At 43.1% G+C, this 24,877-nt stretch overlaps 1 pseudogene; it reads right to left on the bottom strand.

Annotated features, from left to right (window-relative positions):
* Positions 1-5,326: 5,326 nt before the first annotated feature.
* LOC140691929 (nuclear RNA export factor 3-like) lies at positions 5,327-24,175 on the bottom strand (annotated as a pseudogene).
* Between the last annotated feature and the right edge of the window lie 702 nt (positions 24,176-24,877).

Below are 24,877 nucleotides of genomic sequence, written 5' to 3'. Positions count from 1 at the left end.
CTTCATAAACCTGCTTTGGGGTGAAGAATATTTAGAAATCCTGAGAAGACATCTACAGTGTCTTGTTTGCTCACAAGGTTAGCTATGGACAAAATATTTATTGAAAAAGATATGGTGAATCATACAGCCACCTCAATTGACATCTACTATAGGAATAGAATGAAAATAGACTTGTGTGTATATTTAACTATATGTGTATATATACACACATTTACATAAGATAATGCCCTTAGAAATCAGAGGCAAGTTAGCAGAATACAATGTTGACCACCTATCTGCCTTCCTCCCAATATCTTCTCCCAAGAGGATACAAACCAATAAGAAGGAAAATGTAAATTAGATAAAAGCCACACCCTCATCATTACTTTAAAATGGAGAATGCCAAAAACTCAGAATAATTGTGTGTAAAAAAAGAAAATCATGAAACTCCCACACTAGATTTGTCACACTCCATTACTAGGCTTTGTGGCAAGCAAAAAGACAGACCAAGAAAAGCTGCAAGAGATACAGAGGAAGGAAGATGAAGAGGGGCTTAAAAGTGATATAAAACTACAGCAGAAAGATTTAGTACAGAATAAATCTAAAAATAGCAAAAAGGTGTCCTGGAATATGAGAGCCGGGGCTACAAGGAAGGGACTACAAAATATGAGACTTTGAAGGGACAGGGGTGATTTAAAAGTGCAGTCTTTCAAACATATGACTTTTACGGAAGAAAAAAGGCAAAGAGGAAGGCAGAAGCATCCTTTGGTACTTGGGTAATTATGGGGAAAATAAGCAAAAGGGGAAAGTTAAGGATATTACAAGACAAGAGAACTACAAAATCAGAGCATTCACAGCTGTTCACTTCATCACCAAAACAAACAAAATAAATACAAAATCTGGATTTTACTATATACTGACAAAAAATGACATTAAACCAGGAATCTTGTGAAAAAGCCAATATCATACAGATGGACATAAGGAAGGGAATTTCATCCAAAACACTGTTAAAAAAGAAAGATGAGGAAACAAAACTGCACAGATGTTAAACAACCATGAAGCAGAAAGAGACTATAAGTCAGCACTCCAAACAGAAATAATTACAATCATGCAAGCTTTGGAGGATATGAAACTCACCTTTAATCACTATATTTTTAAGAATCTAAAAACAGATTGACTAAAAAGAAAGCCTGAAGTAAAGATTTTATATGCAACTGGCGTGTCATTCAAATAGTACAGCCTTGGGCTGGAGGGTATAGCTCAGTGGTAGCGCACATGCATGGATTTGTACCCAATGCCTCATTCTGCAGAGGCTGGAAAAATTCCAAAGATTTGTTGTTAAGTGACAGGAGCGGTCTGTGCAAGCATGCTTATTGCAGGTGGTCACTAAAAGTAATAATATGTTAATACTTGTACAAAACATCTGGACCTCGTGACAGAAAGGTGGCTTGTGACCTTGGTGAGAGTATGTTCATTGAAACCGTGTGCGCAGAATCGACAATGCAGTGAGATAAGGGGTCTGTGGGAAGGAGGAATGCTAACAGGGAATGCAGAAAACTCTTTCTGGAGCCTTTATTCTGAAGGAGAAGAGGGAGAGAGACACACACACAGAGACACAGAGAGAAGGAGACCTGTGTCTGCAGGGGCATTAGGCGCCCTAAGAGGGATTTTCTTTAAATCCTTGATGCCATGAAGTTTGAACAAGTTTAAAAGTTAATATGAAGGAGCTATCTTATCTCAGATTTAACCCTTGCATTTTCCTATATGTTCATTTTCCTCCCTTTCTTCTTACCTTCTTATTTCACAATAGAGTTAATGAAACACTTTCAATGGACAGTATGGGTTTTAAGCCAAACAAATATATATATATATATATATATATATATATATATATAGTTATTAGTGAATTAAAAGCTGGACAATTAAGTGTCCAAAAATGCTATTAATTCTTGGATTTTTGTCTCTCACAGATGGCTGAAGTCCTGCTGTGACATGGCTGGATGATGCATAATCTGAGGACCCGTGCACTGGTGACTGTGGGTCGGATCCAGAACTTTCCTCTTAATATATTAACATACCAAACAGTCCAGGAGCAGCAGTTAGGCAAACACCACACCTTGCTGCCCTGGTGCCATCTCTCACTGAGCTCACCAGGTGAGGCAAAGACAAACATGTCTTCCCAGCGTGGGGAACTGGATTAGGATCTGCTCAGAGGCACGATGTTGGGCAGCTCTTATGAGCTTCTAATCACCCCAGAAACTAGACATCTTTCTGTTCTTAAGACTTTGAACTCAAGGCATATCAGAGAAGCATTTGATTCCTTCATAAATATCTCTATCTTCTCTTTAGGAAAAACAGTGAGAAATGACTTTCCACAATGCCTGCCTTAGCCCTGAGGCTCAGCCAGCCCCTACTGCTGAGTATTAACTTTTAAAGAGCCCCTAAAGTCCCACCACATGCCTTATACTTTCAGCAGGTGTTCTCATTTTCCCCTCGGGATGGCTGTTTGACGAAAGTGTCTTGAATCCCGTTTCATAAACAAGAAAGCACAGGCTCACAGAACCGACACTACCTCTCCAGATAAGTGGCAGGACCTGAATGAAGTAACATTCCTCGCCCTCCCTAGAGAGCACAGAGCAGCCTCCCTTTTCAAAAATGGGCTCCCAAGGCTTAAGAAATGAGCCTCTTACACTCCCTTGATATTGTGGTCCCATGGGCACTCACACAAAAGTCCCTCTTGATGATGAGTACATGCATTCTTCTCTTTATAAGCATTCATTATATTCAGTTTTATAGGAGAACAAAGTAGATTTTAAAAATTGAATTGACTCTGTGTGTGTGTGTGTGTCTCTTTCTGTTTCCTATAGCTTGTAAACTCCATGTCACAAGTATACCTATATCTTCAGATAAGACTGGGGCTTTATTCCTATCTCAGATTTAGATGTGCCAGAAAATGGTGGATACAGAGAAATTGCTGCCAGTAAGTGAAAAATTCCGGAAAATTCTGGCTAAAGCCCAGATTCCAAACTTCCTCCTCACTCTGCCAAGCTCCCTGGTTTGAGCCTCAGAGCTGCAATCCTGGCTCTGGCCAGCAGGTGGCTTCCGTCTCCATTTTTCTTTGTCAAAGAAAATGAGTACATTATGCCAAAAATTAGAAAAGTTTTGGAATGTTTTGTTTACTAAGACACTAATTATGTTCGCAAAATGTGAATGTGTTAGTAAATCAGTTCCATCTGCTGAACATCGAGTTCATTGATGTATCTCTTCCCTCATCAGCGTAGGTTGAAGTGTCCACACTGCAGAGGGGTCCTTCTCAGAGAGCAGGATGTTCACCCTCCATCTTCCCACCCCTGTTGAGTCTGTCCAGACCTTCTCCTATCCTCTGTCTGTCATACCCTGTCCATGACACTGGACACAGCTGCCCAGACCCCGCTCTGGCACCTCATTCTCTCTGTCACCTCCCACCAGTCCTGCATAGCCCTTCAACAGCAAACCACCGCCAAGGCGCTGCTGCCACCTGATGTTTCATCGTCATCGCATGCAGGATCAGGAGTATATGTTTTTACAGTCTTCTTTGACACCTAATACGTTTTTCATACAGAATTAGAACCATTCTGTACATAGGTTCACAGGCTGGATTTTGTGAAAAGTGATGGTATTTTTTAGTTCTTAATAACGGCCTTCTTAGAGAAATTTGACGATGGCGGCACGTTGGTGCCACCTCGTGACAGTAGTCTGAACTGCAGCTTGAACATCACAGCCTGAAGGTCGGGAGGGGCTGTGGCTAAAACCCAGAGCTTTCCGGAAGTCTGCGTGGAAAGGGAACACTGCCGGCGTTACAGGGATACTGAGGTATCCAGACAGAAAGTCCAGCCTCTTTCTATGTTGAACAGAAAGCTCTATGTGAGTTCAACAAAAGGACTATTTTTATATTTGTTTCCACAAAAAGATCATTTTTATTTTAAGACCTCTAGATAAATATACACCTTTAAAAGCAAAAATGGATCCGTGTCATTTATGACCACTGCAACCTGCTTTGCCACTTATTGTGACCATATTTCCATGTAAATGCGTTAATATAGCATTTTAAATTGATGATTTCATTTATTTGTTTATATCGACCATCATTGTATCAATGCATCACATGGATGTTCCAGAATTCACTTTTCCAGTGCTAGTGAGGTGAATATAGTTCCTTTACCATGTTTTCCATTACAAATAATAATGTACTTACCATTCTTGTTCACATATATGCAGATTCCTTAGTAGGCATTTTTTTGTAAGTTCCTGAACGTGTTCTTTCAAAACCATGAAAATTATATTTTATATGAACACAACATTGGGGAAACTATTACTATTTTATGTTTCCAACAGTGCTGTATGAAAAATTCTTGTTTCTACACACTTTAGAAATAATGTGAATTGTTGCTAATCTGATAGACAATAAATCCTCTCTCCTCATTGCTTTCATTCTCATTTTTGCTGCCAGGCTAGAATTCCATCCTATGGATATGACAGAATCAATTCTCAAAACCCCCTATTATTTGGAATTCGGCGTTTCTTATATTCCCCATTGTCAATGCTGTGTGGCTGGCATTTATGTACTGAAGGGCACAGTTCAGGATACAGTTCGCATGGCTGTTTGCACTGGTGAGCTGAATGTGTCCTCTTTGAGCCCAGCAAAGTGTCTTGTGGGAGTCCTAGAATTCATAACAGAATCTGGTAGATGTATGAATTATCTATGGTGTGTGTGTGAGTGCTGACAACCACATTTCCTTTGTGTCCTTCAACCCCTTCAAGGTGTTGCTTCTCATTTGTTCTCCCTTCCTAAATCCAGGCCCAGAAATGAAGGTAGTGATTTAGCAGGACGGCAATCCTTATAACCAACTCCTATCACCATCCTTAACTACATCCTGAATGTAGTTTGCTTGTTAACTGTGGTCAATGGAAGACCAGGTCAACATCATATTTTCAACATCTTTCTATGGGTAAAATTTACATTCATACATTTTAAATTCATACATTTTAAGAGTACAGTATGATGATTCTTAGTAAGTGCATGCTACCATCACCATAATTGATTTTTAGACATTTCCATGGTTCCCAAAATTTCCATAATGCTTGAAAGCAGTAAATCCTTGCACCCATGCTTAGCTCCAGGCAAACAATGACTTCCTTTCTGTGTCTATGGATTTGCCTATCTTGAACATTTCCTATAAATTGAATCATATATTTGGTCTTTTATGTTTGACTCTATTCACTTAGTATAATGGTTTCAAAGATCACATATGCTGTACATGTATCAGTGCTTCATTCATTTCATAGCGGAATAATATTTTGTTGTACGGATATGCCAAATTTTATTTATGCATTTATCAATTGATAGACATTTGTCTTGTTTCCACTTTTTGGCTGTTATGAATAATGGTGTTATGAACATTTTGTACAAATTTTTGCGTAGACAAATTTTTTTATTTCTCGAGTATGTAACTAGGACTGGAATCACTGGATCATAAGACACCTCAAGGGGTAAGACAACATTACAACTCCAGGTGATTCAACTCCATACTTGGAAAGACCTTGAGGGAAAAAAAAAGAGAAACAGGTAAGACAGAGTCTAGTGAAGCGACCCTAAAAATTGTTATCCTGCTGTAGACCTATTTGTAAAATCCCTTTCAATGATGCAAAAGTGTAAGATACATTGAGAAATTTTATATTTCATTTGAAAGCCCACTGTCTGTAGCACACACTTCCCCATTATCTGACTTGATTGCCATGGTAAGTATTTTACAGTTCTAGATTTCAGGTAACTGATAGCATCAGTTGGCAAGGTAATCCTTGTCTGGGGACAAGCAAATTAATTTTGTCTTGGGAAGGGAAAACTTTGTCTCCATTTGACCTGCATTTCAACCCTCATGGTGTACAATGTGCCAAAAAGGTAGCTGTTGACTTTGGCAAGCTAAATTTTAGTGGAGGAGTCGGGGGACTTCCTCATTAGAGAAGGGATGAAGACTGAGTTGGAGGGAAGGTCAGGGGATGTGAATTGAGTTCCAAGAATTCATTGCAAGTATTTGGTTGTAAAGCGCAAGAAAAAATATATATATACATATATAAAGAGGACAGTAACAAGAGATGTGGACCGAAGTCCATGGCATTAAATGATATTCTAAAATCATCAATTATAAGAGACTTGAGCAGGTTGAAATCTTAATGGGAAGGAGCCATCGCTTCTTAGATTTAACATCTGAACTTACCACACGAGCCTTCCCATACTTTTCTTCCTTGTTTCCATTCTGGAGAAGCCTGAAACTTACCAAAGGGATAGTGTAGACTTTCTTCTTAATGCCTGTTAGATGTATGAATATATGACTGGATGGATACAAGATGTGTCACACATGAGCTGGGAATTTGAGGATTTTTATCTCCAAGTGTAGAGCTCCTCATGCAGATGACTGAAACTCATGGTGTTGAGTGGGTGAGAGGATGCAGCTTCTCAGAACTCTGCAGCTGATGGCTGCAAGATGGGAGCTCCCAACATCAGTGGTTAGAAGTGGATTTAGGCAGACCAACACACCTTACATCCTGGAGGGATCCACCCCTGATCTGAGCAGGTGAGTTCACAGACAGGCTTGTCTTCCATCTCACGGTCTGCTTGGAAGTGTGTGGTCCAGCTCTTGTGCCATTTGGAAAGACTCAAGAACGAGCAGATCCTACTCCTCACCATATGTATCAGAGAGATACTGGTAATCCTTCAGGTATATACAATGTCATTAGGAGCCCCCCAAGTCCACACACACACACACACACACACACACACACACATATACACACACAAAACACCTGGAGACCACATGTAGGTAGCAGCCCTTGGAGAACGTGCCGGCTCATGTGGTCATCACACACTGTTAGGATGCAAATGTCACTAGACCTTTTTGCATTAATAACTAATGACAATGATTAGCAGGACATTTTTGCATACTAAGAATATTTTAAAATAACCTTATTATCCAACTAAGTATGATAACAATAAAATAATTTCTAATTTCATGTTTTTCAAGCGTAACAATAAAACTATTGAGAATTCCCAGTGTGCGTGTGCATATGGGGAATCCTACAAAGCCTGATTTTGCTGGAGAGGATTTCCATTAGTAGAACATTTTTACAGGTTGATTTATCAGTATGCATCAAAGAATCCAGGCGCCTTTGATCTCCATGCATTTGGAGACTGCTCCTTCAATTTGTCATCAACAGCATAACACCTGTCCCTCTATTAGACAGAGCATATTCCTTATGTTGTCTGGGAATTGACTTTCAAAAACAAATGACCTAAACATGTTCTCTCCCTCTCTTTTTTTTTAACAGAATAGGAAATTGACGACGATGTTCACTGACTTGCAGAAATACAGGCAGGACTAACAGCTTGGTATCAGAAGCGAAGATACAGATTTCAGTAGTGACACCGTAGGTCAGCGGAAAAGCAAGACTTACTTGATTACAGTGTGATGTGCAGCTGAGCATCATGCAGTTTGCACTTGGACATATAGGGTGTCAGTCTCTGCTTTTCCACTTAAGAGGAGGATGAACCCCAGCCAGGTGACTTAACCTCTGTACCTTATTGTTTCTCTAGCTACAAAATGATGTGGAGATGTATCCTCTACCCCCCAAGAAATGTTGTGGAAAATACATGAGATAGAAAAATGCATTCATTCACAAAAGGTTAAGTCCCCGTGGTTTTCTGGGTCAGAGGCCCTGTCCTAATATATCATGTTTAAGTTCCAACCACCTTAAGACCATCCACAAATGGCTGTTCAAGTGCAAAGTAATGCAAGGACTTATGCCTACTGAATTCATTCAACACAGAGTATGAAAATATCTGTAGTGCAGATTGGAAAGTAATTACTTAGAAATAATTTGTCCCTCCATCCCACCTAAGGTCTCAAAAGTGCTTTCCCGGATGGGATCTCATTAGCTTGTACATCTGAGAGGTTTTATCCAAAAACTGTCCAGCACAGGGGAAATGACTCTCCTAAGTACCTGTGATGTGCCTGGCCACCAGAGATTTATTGCAGTGGTCTTTTGCAAAGCCTATTCTTGCTGGGTTACATTACACACACGTTAGTCTTAAGAAATTAACACAGAAGATAAAAAGTGGGATAGGAAAGTATATGAAATAATGGGAAACAGACTAATAGTTTTCTTTTGCATACCCAATGGAAGTGGTCCAGTCATTGTTTTCCTTTTTCCATAAATTATCTGAGAAATGACTCCAGCACAAAGAAATGACACTGAAGTGAATATATAATGAAAACTTATACACTTCCCTTCCATTTAATATTTCCACATTATTGTCTTATAACCATGCTATTTGAGAATCTCTTTTAAAGAAAGGTCAGGTATAGAATAAGAAGATGACTCATATCTATTGAGTACTACATGTATCATATGCTGGATTGACTTGAAATACTTTGTTCCTGCCAGTAATTGTCTAATATGGATAAAACTGGCCCCATTTTATAACTGAAGAAAGGCAAACTCAGAAATATTATAACGCAGCCATCATAAAATTTCCCATCTACTTCTCCCATCATGTTTTGCAGCCTCTATTGATCACTGCCTAGAGCGACATTTCATTGAAGATTGCAAAAGTATGATATACTAATTCTTCAATTTCTTCTGCATGTATTAGCTGAAATTATTTTATAAAAGAATCTTCACCTCATCAACTCTTAGGTTATGCATAGGTATAACATGCACAGGAAAGGTAGGGTGAATATACAATTTTTTTGCAATATTTCCACTTTCTAAAATGAATTGTTCCCTAGGATTCTCAAAGGTGGACAATGAGTTGATTTTGTTGGCTTTTTTGTGTCATCATCAGCTCACAGATGTTTCTATTGTTGACATGTTTTAGTGCACTGTAGTCACTAAAGTTTTTGTTGTTCAAATTGTTCTATCTTTGGCCACTGGGAGCCCCTCAGGTTATGAGTCTTTTTAACATACTTTCTGGTATGAAAGTTCAGTCCAGACTCAACTGGTACAATCCTTAACAAGACCAGAAATCAGGCATTTCTCCAAGGAAGCCTGGTTACTCTTAGTGGGAAATGTGTTTAGAGAATTCAATCTAGGGACTGTAGTTGCCCGTTACTATTGGGTTGCTCATTGTTTCTTGACCTTCTCAGTGCATGGAGCCAATAAATCTATATTTTTAAGAGAATGTACATCATTGGCTTGCATCCTGGGCTTCTCCTCTATTCCTTTATAGGTAAGCATTTTTATCATCTTGTTTTAACCACTTTTTAAAAATATAACATGTATTTTAGTTTGCTCTCCTTTTCATAGGTAAAAGTTGTCATATTCTACACCAATGCTTTCCAACAGAAATTTCTGTGGAGATGGAAATGTTCTGTATCTGTACTGTCCATCACAGGAGTCATTAGCTGCCTGAATGCTTTTTCAGGAACTGAACATCTAGCACCTAAAATGCGGCAACTGTGACTGAGTAACTGATTTTTAAATTTCATGTCATTTAATATAGATACTTGAGGCCAGTGGCTACCATATCGGACAGCAGTAGCGCTACACACTTTTCTGCACCTGCCTTTTTTCACTGAACAATATACCCTGGAGATGACACCATAGCAGTACAGAGAGGGAGTCTTCATTGCTTTTCATAGCTACATTTTCCTCTCAGATGCAGATGGACCATAGCTTATTCAACAAGCCCCCTATTGGTGGATGTGTCTTTGTCTCTTGTCTTCTGCTATATGAATTGTTCTGGCAGGAATGGCTTTCTGTTTATGACTTTTTGTCTCCACATTGTCTCTTTGGGATAGATTCTTGGAAGAGATATTGTTGGTTCCAACAGTAAGTATCCCGGTTATTTTATAAAACAATATCAAATCCCCTGGCTAGGAGTTGTACCATGTTACATTACCACCAGCAAGGTGACTGTCTGTTTCCTCACAGATTATGTAAATGGTAAGAGGCATCTCAGGTTTTTTTTCTTTGCATCTCTTATCAAATGTTAGGTTTAGCAGGGTTTTTTATATGTTTAAGGAACATTTTTCAGTGAAATGTATCTTTGTATCTAGTGTCCTTTCTCCTTCAGAATGTTCTAATTTGTTTTTCCTTTTTCATAATCTTTCTACTACAAGGTATATAACCTTTGTCTGTGACATAAGTTGTATGCTTCCCAATTTGTAATTTTTAATTTTACCTTGCTTATGGGTTTTTTTTGCCATGCAGTTTTTAATGAAATCAGATTGTTTCTGGATTTGAAGTCATATTTAGAAAAATTTCTCTACTACTAATTAATAGAGGAATTTACCGTGGGTGCACATTTGTGGACAGGAGAGAAAGGAATTATATTAGAGTGTCAGGTGTAAAAGGAAACCAGAGAAGAGGTGAGTAGCATGTAAGAAATCTGAAAACCATTTCACTAAGTGAAGAGAATCAGATGTTTGGACCAGAGTCTTGGTCTTGTGTTTGTCTTGATAGCTCAATACCTCTTTTCTGCCTCCTCTGGTTATTGACCCAGGCTCCCCTAACAAGTAGAGAAGTTCTTACAGGAAGCAAAAACCCCATGTCACCTCAAATGGACCTGTCAGGTGACTGAATGGATAGAACCACCCTCTTAGAGATAAAACAGATACAGAACCAAATCCGAAATGCACCACTCCGATAGAGCAAAGGACCAAAGAGAAAGCAAAACCTCTAGCTCAAGCCCATGAGAAGAAGCAAGACTGAAACCAACACTGTTTGCCTGGTCCTTTGCTCTCTGTGAGTGAGGTCTGTCAGGAGAAGGTAATAGGCTGTTAGTCCTGTGTAAGAGGGTGGGGGTGTGAGTTAAAGGTGCCACAGTTTCCCAAGCTACAACCTCTCCCACTCAGCTGCATCATCTCCTGTTTTGATGCTGGATGCCATGATCCAGCGTCAGGCTTGGACTGACCTTGCTTGGAATAGAGTCTGAGTTCATACCCCATGGAGTGGGCACTAACATCCATCTTGCTTCCTGTGGGCACTTCCAGTTATGCAGGTCTGGAGGTGAAGAGAGGGGAGGTTGGGATGCAGATAAGGAATTGGACTGACAGTGCCTGGCACACAGTACATACACAAGACACATGAATAAGTTAAGGAGAAGCTGGATGGAAACCACACAGATGTCCTTTTAGTCTTTTTATACACATCTGAATTTTTCAAGGAAAGTTAAGACCTTTGAGGAAACTTTTTGCTTCTGTTCATAAAAATGATGTCTTTTTGGGGCGGGGGGGGTGGGTAGCGGTGCGGGCAGAAAGAAAAATCTGTAGAAAATGGAGAGCGTTGCCACCTGGTGACCATTGTCAGAACTGCAGGTGTGAAAGTGAACTGGGGCCTTGGCAAAGCGTGGAGGATAGAAAGGGCTGTGGTGTTGGTGGGGAGCAAGGTAGTTGAATGGATTCCACCTATGGGCCAAGATGTCTAGACTTCACACACTGGCAGTAATCCTTCTGAATTCGTGCAGAATCTTCAAGTCCTGGGACTGGAAATCCAGCCCCTAAGTGAACTCAGTAGAAAGCTGCATGAGTTCGTTTAGGAATGACTGGTGTGAGTTAGCTTATGAATAACTGATGTGAAAAAGTTTGAGACAAAGAAACATACACAAACACACACACACAGAAAACTGTCAAATAAATTGTCTTGATCTGTTTCACATAAAATAGATAAACAACAAGGATTTACTATATAGCACAGGGAATTATATTCAATATCTTGTAATAACCTATAGCGGAAAATAATACAAATGTGTATATATATATATAGATATATATATGTATATATGTATATGTATATATGTATGTATATATATATATATATATATATACAGATTCTGACCCAAAAGGCCCTCTCCCTAACCTCTGCTTCTATATGACTGTACTTCTGTGTTAGGACAGAGGCCAGCACAGGGGAAGGGACTCAGTTATATATATATATATGTATATATATATATATATATATATATATATATATATATATATATCTGAATCACTTTTCTGTACACCTGAAATTAACACAGTATTGTAAATCAACTATACTTCAATTTAAAAAATGCAAAAAAATCTGTTTCTGGTCATTGATAAATACATACTGGTCTTGAATAAAGTTTAGGATTAAAGGAGATAAAACGTAAAAGCCTTTTCATATAGTAGTTGTGTACATGTCAATATCCCACCATTCAGGTTCTCTTTCCAAAGGGCAACAGCTTGAGCTGCTTCCTGGTTCTAGTTCAGCATCTCAGGAGTCAGTCCATCTGTGTGGCCCCCACACCCAGGCCTCTTGGCCCATGGGGCAGGGTTTCATCCCCAACATCATCTTCATGCCCAGTGGGGAGCATGACACAGCCCACATTCCACATCAGGCAAGTTTTCCACTATCAGTCTTTAAACCCTAGAAGTGTGTCATCCAAATGGGAGCTGCTGATTGGCCTGTGTAGAGGGCAAAGGGTAGACATTTGACCCTGGAAAATTTACTTACTCTGTGAGTCTGAGATTGGCCTCTGTAAATGAGACTAAGGGTACCTACTTCTAGATTTGTTGTAAGAAGAAAAGGAAAAAACCTCAAAGAATATCTGGCATGCGGAATATCTAGGACTTTGGGATATATTACTCCCAGCCCACCTTGCCTCTTTTGGTCTATAAAATAGAAAATTTGAAACGGCATCTGGAAATGCAGCAGCAGGAAGTGAACTTTGATTCCATCTCGTCATTTCTTTTTACCACATGCTTTCCTGTCTCCTTTTTTTCATTCTAGTTTGACCAGAAGTAATTTTTTATTGAGACCCAGGGAGAAGAATTAGTACAGAAGAGCAAAGAATAGGAACAGGTCAGCTAGACAGAACATGGGAGTCATCAAACCTGTATCCAGTTCCAGACCCATCAACTGAGCAAAGGACCTGGGCTGAGTCCCTTCCCTTGTGCTGGCCTCTGTCTGTCTTAACACAGAAGTACAGTCAATATAGAAGCAGAGGTTAGGAGCAGGGCCTTTTGGGTCAGAAGACCAGGATTTGATGCTAGAACTATTACTTGCTGGTTGACCGATCTTGAGCAAGTAACTTATCCATGTGTGTGCTATAATTGTTGGTATCTTTTATTACTGTTATTGTGGGGGTTTTGGCTTTATTAGTATTATTATTATTAATCCTACCACTCAGTCAAAATGTGAATGGTAGGAGTGGTGATTAGCACAAAGTTAGGGATGAACCCACCTGAGGGTGAAGAAATACAGGAAGAGAATAGAGGTGAAGTAAGCAGACAAGCACTGGGCTCTCTCTGGGTGCCAGGCCCTGTGCTGATCCTGTCATGATCCAGGGAAGGTTCTTACCAAGAGCACTCGGCTGCAGACAGCAAGGACCTGGGACGGCTCAGGAAGTCCAGGGCTGAACGACTATGCCCTTATCAGCTTCCTTTTCGCTGAAGGCAGCCAGAGTTGCCCCTTCATTTAGGCTCACCTCCCTGATCTTTGCTCTGGGTATCGGAAAAGGTCCCTCTGTGGAACCTTCCAGACATGACCCTGAAGGGCTTTCCTCCTACAATGACACTGTATCTTCCCCAATCCCCAAAAGTTCTCCTGCACACAGGAGAAGGGGGACTCTGAGGTAAAGGAAAAAATGCCTGCCTCTCCGAGGTATGTCATCTCCACATTTTTACCTGACATATTGTACTTCTATAAGTAATGACTTTATAAATTTCCTATACAAAGTCTGTCTCACACACACACACACACACACGTTGTCAGCTCCGTTGTGATTCTATTTCATCTCCCCATGAAACTGAACACAGTGAATGCTTTTCCAAGGGAATGAATGGACGTGCCCATGTACGTGCACTATGATCTTAATCATCAAGAGGGGCTTTCTGAGTGCGTACCTGAGAGGCCTCGATATCAGAGGAGAGCAAATGACCACTTTTCCAGCCCTGGAAGCCCATCTTCTAAAAGGAAGGCTGCTCTGTGTCCTCCAGAGAGGGCGAGGGATAGAACCTCATCCCGTCCTGCCACTCATCCAGAGAGGTGACTGAGGCTCTGTCAGATTGACTTGGGCATCTGTGACATGGGACTCACAAAACCTTCATCACAGAGAGTCCTGAGGGGTGACTGAGAAAGCCTGGCCAAAGTATATGGCATGTGGTGGGATTTCATTGCCTTCTAAATGTTGGGACACAGAAATAGAAGCTGCCTGAGCCTCAGGACTAAGACAGGCAATGTGAAAAGTCACTCCTCACTGTTTCTCCTAATGAGAGGACAGATATCTTTATGAAGGAAACAAATATCTCTCTGATATGCCTTGAGTTCAAAGTTTTGGAGTCAGAAGGATCTCTAGGTTCTTGGGAGGCTCAGAAGCTCATAAGAGCTGCCCAACAATGTGCCTCTGAGCAGATCCTAATCCAGTTCCCCATGCTGGGAAGACAGGCTTGCCTTTGACTCACCTGGTGAGCTCAGTGAGAGATGGCACCAGGGCAGCAAAGCGTGGTGTTTGCCTAACTGCTGCTCCTGGACTGTTTGGTATGTTAATATATTTATAGGGAAATTCTGGATCCGACCCACAGTCACCAGTGCACGGGTCCTCAGATCATGCATCATCCAGCCATGTCACAGCAGGACTTCAGCCATCTGCTGCCTCCGTGAGAGGCAAAAATCCAAGAATTACTAGCATTTTTGGACACTTAATTGTCCATTTTCTTAATCACTAATAACCAAATATATATTTGATTTTAAATGTATATAATTCCATTAGAGGTGTCTCATTAACTCTCTAGTAGAAATAAGAAGGTAAAAAGAGAAAGGAATGTATAGGCAAATTCAGGGAGTTAAAAATGAGATGAGATGGCCCCTTCACATTAGCTTGTACACTTGCTCAACTTTAAAGGCACTGAAGAGTTAAAAGTCCCTAATTGGACCCCTCTTCCCCATTCAGCCACAAGCCTCTTTCTCTTTGCCTCTGTCTGTTTCCTTCTCTCTCTCTTTCTTTCTCTCTCTCCCTCTCTCTCTCTCTCTGTCTCTCACTGTCTCTCTCTCATTATGAGAGCTAGTTTTCTGTAGATAAATATACAAATATAAATACATGCATAAATATGTAAACACCTGCATAAGCAAAGTTCCAGAATATAATAAAGATGAAAACATTCAAGGGTTATCTTTGGGTGATTGATGATGATTCCCCCCTCCACGTTTACTGTGATATATAGAGTGGAATGAACCTCATACACAGTGTATCAGGAACACCCAGCTGTCTGTTAATAAAGGGTCAGGGTCCATGAAATTCATAAAAGTAACACCTGCCAGCTCAAAACAACTAGGTGGCTTAATATGTACAGAGATCGAAATGATCAGAGTAAAATGACTGAAATAAACGAGGAAAATGAATTGTATTCAACTTCCCATTAATCATTCCTTTGCTCTTCCCAGCTCCCTCCTATCCCCATGCAAACCCAGCACTCACTTCTGAGACCACTGGAGGTTCATCCCACAGTAGGTGGAGAACGTGCACACCATTTCCCGCTGCTCTGGGGAGAAGATGAGTGTGAAGCTGGCAGAGGTAGCAGGAATTGGGATAGAGAATGAAGATTCTGAGGCTCACTGGGGGAGGCATCCCTCACAAACAGCTCGTCGTTCACGATGCACAGACTGGAGGAAAAATGGGCCCTCAACAGCTGGACAGATGGACCACCCCACACCCCCAACAACAATCCTGCTCCCACTGCCACTCAGCAACCAGATTCCTTCCACCCTCCTCCTGTGTGTGTCCCCCAGGTTCCTTGGCTGGTACCTATGCCCCTCCCACAAGCCCACCTTTGGGGAGATTATCCACCGTCTTCATGACATTAGGACGTTTACCTGCAACTCAGGGACAGTTTCACGTTTACCCTTTACAACAGCCCAAGGAGTGGACAATCTGAAATCTACTGTCATAGGAAGACACCGAGTCGCACAGAGGCCACGTGACTTGACCAAGGCCACACAGCCAATGAGTGTTGGGACCAGGGAGAGAAGCCACATTCCAGTTCCAGAGCCCATGCCCTTCTTAACCACTAGGCTAGACTGCTCCTTGGATCTACCTGCTGGCTTTCCACAGTATTGAGAAAACCTAAGGTGGGCACCATCACATTCCCACACCCCTGAGCCCAGGCTGGGACGGGGGTTCCCACCCACCACACAGCACTCACCTGGAATGGCTGGCAGGGATAGCGATGAAGGTCCGGGTGAAGGCACGAACAGAACCCTGAGACCTTCCTTCCACTTCAACGACAAACAACAAACTTCAGTACCCCCGAGAGCCCCACCTGCTTCACACGCTCACACAGGGGTCTGCAGACAGAGTCTGACTGGAAACTCATGCTGAGGGGACAGGTGCTCACTGGGCGCCAGGGTGTCGGGAATGTGGAGGGCAGCTATAGGAGCAACCTGCTGCCGGTGGCAGGACCTCTACTGTGCGCGGGCCCGTGACAACCACTTCACCAGTTCATTGATGCATTTGTCACTGCTGCCCAAGACATGGATGCTAATACCTCATTCTGCAAATGAGGAAACTGAGAGGTTAAGTAATGGTCCCCGGATCTCATAGGAAGGCTCTGGGATGAGAGCCATCAAACTCCACAGCCTGTGTCCCTAACGCCCAGGGTGTGCGGGGCAGACAGGCATGAACGCAGGTCAGACCTGGGTCCTTTGTGGGAAGAGCGAGGGCTGGAGAACACAGAGGGGCCGGGAAGAGAAGGGGAGGGATCGGGGTGGCTGGGAGGGTGCTGAGAGGGAGCCCGGCCAGGGGGACGGAGCAGTGGGGCATCTGGGGACGGGGGGTCTACACACACTCACCTTCCTTGAACACCCCGTTGACAGAGAAGCAGAGCATTGTGTCCTGAAAAGGAAGAGCCCAGGCGCTCAGTCACCACCTAAACCTCCTACCCACCTGCAGCAACTGGTCCTGCCCAAGATGGAAGCAGATGCTCACCGTGTGGAGCCACATGTCCACCACGAAGGAGCTGAGGTCATGCTGAGTTTTGGGCAACAGGCAGAGGGAGCGCACAATGTCACGTTTTGTGTGTTTCAGCAGCTGGACCCGCAGGTCTGTGGGGGGAGGAGAAGCGAGGGAAGGTCAGGGGCTGCCACGCCCTGGGCCCTAGGACTGACCCCTTCCCGCCCACTTTCCCGCCCCGCCTCCTCATCACACACTCACAGGGGTCCTTGAGCTTCTTCATATTCCTACTGTCCTTGACGTACTCCCACAAGCTGCTCCTGGGAGAAAAAGAGAAGCAGGGGGAGATGGGCGGCCCCAGTGTGGGGGTTTGCAGGAGCTGCCCTGCGTCTGCTGGGGAGCCACACGGCCCAGGAGCAGAGTGTGAGCTGTGATACTCACGGGGCTGGGTCCTCGGGGTTGAAGGGAATGGTCAGGGAGAAGCAGGCCTCGTCGTGATAAGCACCCAGGAGATCCTGTCGGTCTCCAGAGTCGTGGATCAAGTAATACCTGTCGGGGAGCCATGAGCACAGTCTGTCTCTGTGGTCCAGACCTCAAATGAGACTTGGAAACTCCCGTGAGCAGAGCTGAGCTTGGGTGGCCTCAGCTGTCCCAGCCCTCCCCTTCCTCAGGTTGCCAGCAGTACTCACTGCTGCAGGAATTGCAGGATCAGACTCTTCAGCTGATCAGATCCTTCACTGCTTTCCTGGAATCAAAACAGTCCTCAGCACCAGGGCTGATACCCTCTCCTCACGCACCTCCCAAAGCCCTGCTTGATTCTCCGTGCTCACCTTGCAGGCTGGTAAGCTCTTACGGGTGTCCACACCTAACTTAGCTGGTGGGGGTGTCTCCTGGTCATCCTGCGGGAGGGAAGAGGAAGTCAGTGGTGCAGACCAAGAGGCACTTCTGGATGGTCAAGGAAAAGGACGGGCCCAGGAGGGTGAGGGTCAGAGGTCAACTGTGGAAGGGCCCTGGAAAATCTGAGGGCAGGACTACACTTCGGGTCATCACCACGAGGTCCCTGAAGGCTGTGGCAGACATGGTCGAAGAAGACCCAGAGCTGTTGTGAGCTTCCCACAGAGGCTGTACCCTCCCTCTGCCCCCAGAACGTTTAAGGGCCACATTCAAAAATCGAACTCAGGCAAGACCTAAAGGGTTCAGAGTAGTTTGTGGGCGGTGTCAGTGTCAGTTAGAGGAGTCAGTGATTGAGGAATACACTTACCAAGCGTAATAACTTGGGGAACAATTCCAGGATGGAGCTGCCAAGATGAAAAGTCAGTGAAACTACAAAGCGGTCTCTTCTCGTGGGAGCAAGTACACTTACACCAGACACAGTCCAGTGTGTCCACCTACACTCCCCGGCCCTGGGCACCTTCCACATGGACTGATGGATGCACCAGAAGAGTGTTCCCTACCTGCCTGCCTCTCTCCATCCCTCTCCTTCCACTCCTTCCCTCCTGGGTACCTCCCACCTAGACTGTCCTGACTCTGTTCTCCTGGTGCCACAAGAAGCAACCATGAATAAGGCTTCTTTCCCCGTCTTACTTTCTGCAGGTCCCCACTGAAGGTTTCGGAGACTAAAGGGAATGGGTTTGGAGTCAGGGGCTCTGCTACCTCACTGGGGGTCCAGCATTCTGCCAAGACTAGGACACCCCCCCCAGGGACAGCCCCGGATGCTGGAGAAAGGACATGAGTGAGGCAGGTAAGAAAGTGGAGGGGGATTAAGACAGAAAATGAGTGAAGGATGAAGAAGAGAAGACAGAGACATAGGGGCATAGAGACAAGGGAGAGAGAGAAAGCAAAGTGAAGGGAAGGGAAAGAACCTCTCCAATGGTTTGGAGGTGGATCAGGGAAGAAGAGAGAAGAAGGGGAACTGGCTCGTCCCAGGGACCTGTGGTGGAAATGGAAACTATGCATATGTTGGGCTGGGGGCCTCCTGGATGCCATATGAACCTTTGTCACCTATGTGACACAGAGAGGATAGCATAGGGCCTGTGGCCCTCTGAGAGGACCAAGACTGCTGCTTTTTGCAAACAGGCACTGTCAGGAATAGTTCAGGTGACAGAGGGTACATCTGACCTTATGTTGGTTGACTTATCAGGAAGGGTGGTGCACAGAGGGTTTTTATCTGCACACATTCCATCTTGTTCCAGCCTCTGGCCCTTGCCCAACTCCCCTGAAGACTTTGCCTGTAATTATGTAGAGAAACCACACGAACCAGAGAAAGAGAGCCAGGATGGTACTGCACCCCCAGTCGTCCCTTCCTTTTCCAACAAATTCACTTCGCTTCCTCTGTCACCTTCCCATGAGCCCTCCCATCTCCTCTTCAAAGAGGGATCTGGGTACCACACCTCACCTCACTACTGGAGACGTTCAAATTCTTGATGTCAGAAGCATTCTGTGTAGCATCAGACAGGCCACCCAGCTGGCAGAGTCTCTTGTTGCTCAAATCCAAGGACAAAATCTATGATGGAGAAAGAGAGTGAGGACCCCAACAGGGGATGTTTGAGGCCAATCTGCCTCTTCTGCCTAATCTGTCCCACCCTCACCATCAGTCCCAACATTGGGCCTAAGTCCTCACCTTGGGCATGTTCTCTCCACGGATCTGCAGAGGGGCAGGCATGCGATATCTCGGATTCCGTGGCATTTCAACATTACAGGTCATCAAGCCTCCAGGAAGCCAACAGGAGGGAAACAGAAAGCTGAGAGGGTCCTGCCTGCACCAACCCCTCCCAGAGTTACGATCCCGAAGGTCTTTCCCAGGCAGACCCCTCTGCCCTCACCTGCCCTGGGATTACTGCTATAGCCATACCAGATCCAAAGCAGAGTCTCTGGCTGTTAAGAAATGCCTGGGAGGCATCAAACAGTTTGTTCATGGTCAGCTGCAGAGTTAAAGACGGGGTTCAGTGGCTCTGAGTCTGAGGTGTTGATCGGGGAGCAATAGGTGGATCTGGCTGTGGGGCAGAACTTGTGTTGAGTCTGCATTACCTTTATCTGCTCCACCTTTTCTGACTGCAGCTCCTTCTGCATAGAATACGGTGCATCACAGGGGTCAACAAAGACAGATATCTGCAGGGAGCATAAGAGGGGCTGGGTAAGCACCAGAAATCTGAGCCTTGGGATCAAGCAAGACCATGCCCCTGCCCTGCCCTCTTGCTCCCAGGTGCCCTTGACACATACCCTTTCATTGTTCTCAGTGCAAATCTTGCCACTGACATTCTTCAGAGCAAAGGCAACGTTGGCATTCTCAACAAAGAACTGGGCCTGCATTTGCTTATAATGAAACTACGGGGAGTGACAAGAGAAAGACAATATGAGACCAGAGTCATTTCTCATCTGGACCATCCATCTACCCCGTTTCCTCTCATTGGCCTCGACGTCCTCTCTTACTTCAACTGGAGTGAAGGGGACACTGCAGTACTTCTGAATCAAATTCAGCAGCCACTTCTCCTCATATTTTATGCCAAATGGAATCTGGGGGGCAAAGAGAAAAATGGGAGAGGAAATTGATACAATAGAATATAAGTTTAAGATAAGACCCAACCAGGTCTTCCTTTCAGACTTTTTTTTTTCAAGCTTTAAATAATTTTTTACGCTAGGTCGATATTTGTTATTGTACCACATGTGGATTTTCTAAATATCGTTTCTTCCCCTCAAACACTTTTCTTGAAATAATCAACTTAATATGCTTAACACGTACTTCTTTTTGTAAAGTTCCAAGAGACCCTACCTAAGGCAGACCTGGCCTGCCCCTCTGACAAGGACCCCAGAGACGCAGCCTCCTCCCACACTCAGCCTGAGCCAAACTGAGCTTTGTGGTATGAAGTTGCTCCATCTTGACAGTAGTTTCCTCCTTTGCTTTTAGACAACCTCTCCCATGCTCCCTGCAGTCAGTCTGTTCCCTTCATATTGCTTCTCTGAATCTTCTCTTAGATGGTCTAGGATGTTAACTTCTAATAATAACAAGACACATAACCAACTCCTCTGCCCCAGAAAAGTTCATACCATCTCTACCCGATTCCAACACAACTCCCTCTGTTCACCTTCTTCTACGTATTAGGTCCATTTAGTCAGGACACTCACTGTGATCTTGAACCAGCTTCCCATGGTCTCAGCCCGCCTGCTTCTCTCCATTCTTCTCTCTGGAGGCTTCTGCTCTGTCTCCATGTTAACATGAGCTTGGTCTCCTTCCTGAAAATTGCCTCTCTGATGAGAGGGTGGAATGGCATAGGGAGCACTGTGGGGAAGTGGAGACAAGAAAGGGGTCCATATATGCTCAGAAAGTCTTGTAAACATTTTCCCCAATGATACCAGAGCTACAATAAAGTTTACTTGATCATGAACCTGATCCTGTCATTCCTCACTCTTCCAGGTTGGAGAGAAGAATGACATATTTAACTACAGGGTTTTATTTTTCCTTGGTTGGTCCACATCAGCCATTCTGACTGGTCACTTACTATCTTCCTTGAGTGCTCATGTGAGCATCACTTGTTACTGAATCTTTATCCTGCCGCTGCTGGGAAGTGACTGGTTCAAGCCACTCGTTGCATCTCCTTCGGTGTGTATCCCAGCATCTTACTCTTCTTTGTAAAGGGTTCCCTTGGTCAGTGGGCTCTGAAATTGAGAACAACATATCGATGGTCCCAATATAAGAGTCCTTCGGGAATATCATGCTTAATGAAGAAATATCACTGATTTTTATAATTAAATAGAAGTTCCACTTCTCGGGAGATGAGAGGTGGGGAGCATTCATGGTCAAGAAGAGAACAAGCACAGAAGAAAGGGTTTGGATCTAGAGTTTAATCTGTGATGTTAGTCCCTGCTCTGCCCTGTTCAGACCTGGGTGACCTGGGACAAGTGGTTGTTCATTTTTAACTCTCAAATCTCTCCTCTGCTTGGAGGGGGCAGTAGAATCTACTCTGAAGTCTGTGCTGTGACGGCTCAAGGGTCAGAGGTGATTCACCTGCCTAACGGAAGAATTAGAGAAATGAAAGGTAAGTCTGACAAAAAGATCCAGAATGAAGCCTGAAGAGACATAACTGGAGAATACCAAAGGTGAGGGAAAGAGAATCAAAGGAGATGTAGTGAACATACTTAACACGTGGTTAATGTGAGTCCCAGAAAGGACAGGGAACAGTAGAGAAGAAGTATTAGAAGAGACCTTTTGAGAAATTTCTGAAAGTAACAAGATAGCAAGTCAGCATAACGATATCAGTAGGAGAAGAAATATGCTTCAAGGAAAAACATTCCTAAAGAGAAGACATTCATTTCATCATCATGTAACAAACACTAGGAATATTTGTGACCAGAGGACTCAAACTGAAAAATTATTACAGGTTCTTCTTTGAGCAGAAGAAACAGGATCCCAGGTGTAGGCACACAGATACAGGAAAGAAAGACTAATGATATTTATGAATACATAGGCAAATTTAAATGTGTATTGACTATATAACACAGTGAAAGCAATTTCTTCTGGGAGTTTAAATATATATGTATAGAATTAAAATGCATGACAATAAATTTGGAGAGAGTATATGGAATCAAAGTGTTTCAAGGTCCCTTAAAAGTTTGAGTAGTTTTAAATAACTAATTTACAGTAGATGGAGAAAAAACAAAGGTACATTGAAATCTGAAGGGTAAACACTACCAGAATTGCAAAGAATGTTTAAATATCTATCCACATGAAGTAAGAATTTAATAGTTACAAAATACTAATCATTTCAAAAGAAAGGAAAGGAAAAGGAATTAGGAGAGGTAAAAATTAACATACAGTAATATAGTATATGTAAATCAAATTACACCTATTTTTACTTTGAAAGTTTCAGACTAAGTATTCCAAATAGAAAGATATTATCAGATGGACAAGAAACCTTCCATCAAATGCTGCTTAAAATAAGAGACACATGCAAAATTAAATCATCTAGAAAATTTGAAAATTAAAAAAATCACAAAATGTCTATCTTTTCCACACTAACCTACAGAAAGCTGCTATAACCATATTAGTGAAAGAAAAGGTACACTTAAAAGAAAAAAAAATTATGAGAAAGAGAGGTTTCCTTATGATAAAAGATCAATGCAATAGGAAGATATTAATACAAAATTGTAAATTTTTATGCATATCTTAAAACAGAGCCAAAATAGGCAAAGCAAAAACTGACAGAAATAAATCGAGAATGGACAAATCCACAGTCACAGTGGGAAATTTTAAGACAGCTCACTGAGTGACACATAAAATGGCAGACAGAAACTCAGAGGGATATTTTTAAATGTGACTTAAATAAATTAACAAGTGTATTTGACATAGAACAATGCACAATAACAACTATTCATCAAACATTCGAGAATAGATTGTATGCCGGGCAATAAACCAAGCCTTAGGAAGCCTCTGTGGACTAATACAATTTATCCTGACTAGTTACTGTAAGAGTCAATGTAACGGTGGGTTTCCTGCTCCTCCCCCACCTCTAGTACAAATCCCAAAACTGTTAGTTTACACCAACTCCACCCCTCACCTAGGTGACCCTCCCCACTCTCCACACACTAGGCCAGAGAAGATCACATAACTCAGGCCTGTTCTTAACCAGGGACAAAAATTCACCTCACCCGTGACCACTTCCATGGCAGGAATGGGCAGGGTTGGGGGGTGGGTTTGCAGAACCAGCATAAATGTGTCAGAGCCCACTTGGCCCATTTCCTCAAGGGAGTGAAAAGTAGTCAGTCTGGGCCCTCTCCACCCCTTCTCTAAAGGGAGGTGGGTAGGTGGGTGTCTTGCGGGTTTGGGTCGGGGAGGGAACCCAGAACCCCTCGTGCCCTGTGGGGATCAGGACAAGACATCATGCTGACCAACTCACCCATGGCGTGGCCTGAAGGCAGTGACCTGTCACCACTGTCCTCACAGGTTGCTTGTGAAGAGAATCCTTGGGGTCTGGAGCTGGAGGTTTCGAGAATATCAAGGAGGGCTTCCGAGGATGGTGAGAGCAGGCCCCTAACCACCTTGTCAGAACCACACAAGCAAGATACAGTCCTTAGAAGAATTCCCTTTCCCAAGGGAATAGAAAAGAGAGCCCCTGGGGACCAGGGGAGACTTACCTTCCTGTAATTAGTACCCCCTGAGTTTGCTATCAGCCCAACACTCACAGAACTCTTTCCAAATGAACTACGCTTGCAGAGAAGGCAAATTAGAGCCAGGAGGCTTAGGAGATCTTGGAACTTGTGACTACAAACAGAGGGATCTCTTTATACCAACTCTGCATCAGCTACATTACATCGTGTTCCTTCATTCCACAAACCCAGAGAACTTTGAGTGCCAGCTGTAGGATAGACTCTGAATTTGCTACATTACATCTATTCTTTCATGTATTTCTCATGAGGGGTTTGGCTATCAGAATCACCAGTTTTCGTGGGAGCTCACAGCGAAAACAAAATGTTACAATGAATATATGTATGTTCATGTATAACTGAAAAATTGTGCTCTACACTGGAATTTGACACAACATTGTAAAGTGACTATAGCTCAAAAAGTGTTTAAAAAAAAGAATCACCAGTTTTCAAGGCTGATGAGAATTAATGAGGTGTTAGAGCTTGTTTAGGGTCATTCAGATGCTACCTAGAGGAACAGAGACTGGAATTGAGCTTCATGGAATGAGGGTGAATTCTCCAAGCATAGCTTTACTAAATTCTTCATGCAATATGGGGGATTTTCTTAAGTTTGTGCAAAATAACCAAATGTTCTGAAAAGATTCAAATGGCTGGAATTAACTCCAATTCATTCCAATATAAAGGAAATAGCGAACAGAGTTTGGTGGTTCACTGTGGTGACAGTAGAAACTACAAATCATAGCCTTTCTTTTAAACAATAAAATGTGGTCAATGTTGGCAGATATCCCCTAGTGGTTAGAGGCAGAACTGTAGCTCTGA

The sequence above is a fragment of the Vicugna pacos genome, chromosome X (genome assembly GCF_048564905.1).
Source record: "Vicugna pacos chromosome X, VicPac4, whole genome shotgun sequence".
Taxonomy (NCBI): domain Eukaryota; kingdom Metazoa; phylum Chordata; class Mammalia; order Artiodactyla; family Camelidae; genus Vicugna; species Vicugna pacos.
The sequence above is the reverse complement of the archived record's forward strand: the minus strand, read 5'-3'. Positions and strand labels throughout refer to the sequence as shown.